We start from the raw sequence: 5,264 nt of genomic DNA on the forward strand, positions 1-5,264 counted from the left end.
GAATAGACCCGAGGGCCGTAGTGTTTACTAGTGGCTTCTCTCATGAAAGCAAGTAGACGGTGGGTGAACAAATTACTCTCGAGCAATTGATAGAACCGCGCAAAGTCGTGACGATATCTATGCAATGATTATATCTATAGGCATCACGTCCAAAACAACTAGACCGATACTTTCTGCATCTACTACTATTACTCCACACGTCGACCGCTATCCAGCATGCATCTAGTGTATTAAGTCCATAAGAACAGAGTAACGCCTTAAGCAAGATGACATGATGTAGAGGGATAATCTCAAACCAATGATAAAAACCCCATCCTGTTACCCTTGATGGAAACTACTTGATGTTTGCCTTGCTGCCCCTACTGTCACTGGGGAAGGTCACCACATGGCAGAACCCAAAACCAAGCACTTCTCCCATTGCAAGAATCATAGATCTAGTTGGCCAAACAAAACCCAAGACTCGGAGAGACTTACAAGGATATCAAATCATGCATATAAGAAATCAACAAAGACTGAAATATATATCATAGATAATCTGATCACAAATCCACAATTCATCGGATCTCGACAAACACACCGCCAAAGAAGATTACATCAGATAGATCTCCATGAAGATCATGGAGAACTTTGTATTGAAGATCCAAGAGAGAGAAGAAGCCATCTAGCTACTTACTATGGACCCATAGGTCTGAAGTGAACTACTCACGAGTCATTGGAGGGGTGATGATGATGATGAAGAAGCCCTCCAACTCCAAATTCCCCACTGACAGGGTGCCGGGAAGGGTCTCCAGATGAGATCTCGCGGAAACGGAAGCTTGCGGCGGCGGAAAAGTATTTTCAAGGCTCCCCTGATTTTTTGCGGAATATTTGGGAATTTATAGGCTAAAGACCTAGGTCAGGGGGCGGCCAGGGAGGCCACATGCCTTCCCACCGCCGCCTCCCCCTGGTGGCGGAGTGGGGGCTTGTGGGCTCCCTGGAGCCCACCTGGCTTGGCCCAAAAGCCCCCTGGTCTTCTTCCGTTCGGGAAAAATCATTTCGGGGTTTTTCTTCCGTTTGGACTCCGTCCCAAAATCAGATCTGAAAAGAGTCAAAAACACGGGAAAAACAGGAACTGGCACTTGGCACTGAATTAATAAATTAGTCCCAAAAAAAGATATAAAAGGTACATAAAACAACCAAAGAAGACAAGATAACAGCGCGAAACCATAAAAAATTATAGATACGTTTGAGACGTATCACTCCCGTTCGTCAATGTGAGTAGGCATGCATTCCGTGTGTAGTCATACGTGCTTAGGGAAAAGAACTTGCATGACATCTATTGTCCATCCCTCACGTGGCAGCGGGGTCCAAAAGGATGCCACGGGATATTAAGGTTCTCCTTTTAATAAAGAACTGGAACAACGCATTAGCACTTGGTGAACACATGAACTCCTCAAACTATGGTCATCACCGGGAGTGGTTCTGCTTATTGTCACTCCGGGGTTGCCGGGTCATAACACATAGTAGGTAACTACAACTTGCAAGATCGGATCTAAAATACACATATATTGGTGACAACCTAATAATTTCAGATCTGAAATCATGGCACTCGGGCCCTAGTGACAAGCATTAAGCATGGCAAAGTAGTAGCAACATCAATCTCAGAACATAGTGGATACTGGGGATCAATCCCCGTCAAAACTAACTCGATTACATGATAGATCTCATCCTACTCATCACCGCCCAGCGAGCCTACGAATAGATTACTCACGAACGATGAAGAGCTTCATGGAATTGGACAGGGAAGAAGGTTGATGATGACGATGGCGATGATCTCCTTGATCCGGAGCCCAAAATGGACTCCAGATCTGCCCTCCAATGAAGAACGGGATGTGGCGGCCCCTCCGTATCGCAAACGCGACGAAATCTTCTCTTCTGATTTTTTCTGGGCGAAAGTGAATTTATAGAGCTGAGTTTGGGGCCGGCGGAGCCACGTGGCCCCCACAAGCTTGGTTGCCGCGGCCAGGGGGGGGTGGCCGCGGCAACAGGGCTTGTGGCCCACTGGCCCATCCCCTCCAGTGGATTTTTGTGCAGGTATTTTTCATATTTTCCAAAAAAATTCTCCGTAAATTTTCAGGACGTTCCGAGAACTTTAATTTCTGCACAAAAACAACACCATGGCAATTCTGCTGAAAACAGCGTCAGTCCGGGTTAGTTCCATTCAAATCATGCAAATTAGAGTCCAAAACAAGGGCAAAAGTGTTTGGAAAAGTAGATACGATGGAGACGTATCAACTCCCCCAAGCTTAAAACCTTGCTTGTCCTCAAGCAAGTCAGTTGACAAACTGAAAGAGAAAGAAAAATTTGACAAACTCTATTTGATCTTGTTGTTGCAACTATGTCTAACTCGTAACCAGAATTTCAGCAAGATCACAAGTTAATCACATAAGCAAGTGACACAAAGGTCTCACGGTAAACTAATATCAATGGCATAATCAGCTAGCGAGCAAATAATAATGAGTTTCAGATACCAACAATTCAATCAAAACAAGCATGAAGCAATATGAATAGGTGGTATCTCGCTAGCTCTTTCTGAGACTGCAAAACATGAATGCACAGCAACGAAGATCCAGTCATAGTCATACTCAATGTCAATCAAAAGAAAAGCATAAAAATGACAGAGGTGCTCTCTAATTGGTGCTTATATAAGAAGAGGATGGCTCAACAGGAAAATAAATAGACAGGCCCTTCGTAGAGGGAAGCATTGATTTGCAAAGGTGTCAGAGCTCAAGCTTTGAAAACAGAGATAATAATTTTGGGTGGCATGCTTTCATTGTCAACGCAATGACCAAGAGTTCTGAGTATCTTCCACGCTACTCATGCTATAGGCGGTTCCCAAACAGAAAAGTAAAGTTTTAACTCCCCCACCACCAATCAATCACACTCCACGGCTAGCCGAATCCTCGGGTACCGTCCATACTAACATCAATCCGGGGGGAGTCTTGTTTTACAGTTATGTTTTCGATTTAAGCATGGAACTGGGCATTCCAATTACCGGCCCCTTTCTCGTGAATGACAGTGAATAAACACATGTCGAGGATAACACGCCTAACATAGAAGATACCAATAGCCCCTGTCACCACATGAGCGGTTCGGGCATGCAAAATAGATTATTTCTTAAAGGTTTAGAGAATGGCACATGCAAATTTACTTGGAACGGCAGGTAAATACCGCAAATATGTAGGTATGGTGGACTCTCATGGAAAAACTTTTGGGTTTATGGAAGTGGATGCACAAGCAGTATTCCGCTTAGTACAAGTGAAGGCTAGCAAAAGACGGGGAAGCGACCAACTATTGAGCGACAACAGTCATGAAGATGCAATGAGTTTGACTAACATGGAGTGCAAGCATGAACTGGATATAAATCACCATGAACACGAACATCATAGAGGCTATGTTGATTTTGTTTCAACTACATGCATGAACATGCGCCAAGTCAAGCCACTTGAATCATTCAAAGGAGAATACCATCCTATCATACTACATCATAGTCATCCCAAAATCTATGTTGGCATTCAAGACAAACCATTATAAGCTCCTAGCTAAATAAGCATGGCATCAGAAACTATGATCTCTAAGTTGTCATTGCAAACATGGTTCTCTCACAACAAAGCTGAATCTGGGACGACAAGCTAGTCATATTTACATAAACAAAATAGATAGAGTTCATACCAGCTTTTCCAGTCTCAGTCACTTCATCATATATCATCATTATTGCCTTTCACTTTCACGATCGAACGATGTGAACAATAATAAGCTTGCTCGTGCAATGGACTAAGCTGAATCTGCAGGCAAACACAAAGGAGAAGACAAAGTAATATGGCTATTTGAAAGCTAAACAGGTATGCATGCAAGAGACACTAAACATTGTAACCAATATGTTCTACCTTGACCCAAAGAAAAAGAAAACTATTTACACGGGAAAACTCCCAACAAGCAAAAGAAGAAAGGAAAATCTTTTTGGGTTTTCTCAAAAGGACACACAACAAGAAAACGAGAAAATGAAAATAAACTAGCATGGATAATACAGTGGCAAAGTGTAGACACCGGCTAACAAAGTGAAAGCATAAGCATGAATGTAAAGTCGGTGAGAACACGTACTCCCCCAAGCTTTGGCTTTTGGCCTAGCTTGGTCTACTCCCAAGGACGGTCGTGTCGAAATCCAAAATCATAATCGGTGTTATACGGGAGCGCTGCAGCCACTGCTTGGATAGCTGCCTCACGAAGACGAGCAGTCGTTGCCTCCCTCTCATACTCCTCTGCTTCTCCTATGGTTATGTAGTATCTCCGTTTTACCTGAAAATCAAAGAAAGCAGGAGCAGGAAGGGTAATATGGAAGACAAGCCGCCGGTTAAATATCAATCGGTATAGGAGGGATTCATCATCCCTCTCAAGAAACTGGTAGCGAGTCAAAGCGACGCGGTCAAGGAAAGCTGTATGGAGCGGGGGATCTCCTGTGCGGATTGGTACTCCAAGAAAATTTGCTATGCGAGTGGCATAGATGCCGCCAAAGAAATCTCCCTCAATAGCGTTCTTATTCAGCCTCCTTGCTATAATATCTCCCATGTTGAAGCTTTTGTCACCCGTAACTGCGCTCTTACGGATAGTAAGGTCGGATGCATCTACCTATGAAGAGGGGAAAGTAGTGCAAGGCAGGGAAATGAATGCTTCCTATGGTAGCTTGCGCGATGTCTCTAGTTTCTCCAACAGATATACTAGAGAAAAAATCTCTAACCGAAGATTTAGCAGGATCTTTAAGATTACCCCCATCGGGTATTTTGCAACTCCTATTAAAATCCTCCAAATCCATAGCATAGGATTTATCATACAAATCAAACAGTATGGATGAGTCACGGCCAATTGAAAATTTAAATCTACGCACGAAAGAGGCAGTGAGCATAGCATACTGTTCACATTTATCTGAGAGGAATTCTTCTAATCCGGCATTGCGGACAAGTGTATCAAACTCATCCTTGAAGCCTGCTTCGATCATGAACTCATCGGAAGGCCATTCACATGGTTGTACCGGTGCGTCCCTTAGTTGATAAGGATCGGGCTCCCGAAAAGAAAGACGGGGACCCTTCTTACTTGAGGAACCACCATGAAACTTCCTCCTGAACATAATTTCTCTTTGCTGAAATTTTGAAGTTCAAGAGAAAAGTGAATAAAGACCAACCATACCTTGTAGCAACTACTCCTACTAGTGCCTAGAGACCGTATCACGC

The sequence above is a fragment of the Hordeum vulgare genome, chromosome 7H (genome assembly GCF_904849725.1).
Source record: "Hordeum vulgare subsp. vulgare chromosome 7H, MorexV3_pseudomolecules_assembly, whole genome shotgun sequence".
Classification (NCBI taxonomy): domain Eukaryota; kingdom Viridiplantae; phylum Streptophyta; class Magnoliopsida; order Poales; family Poaceae; genus Hordeum; species Hordeum vulgare.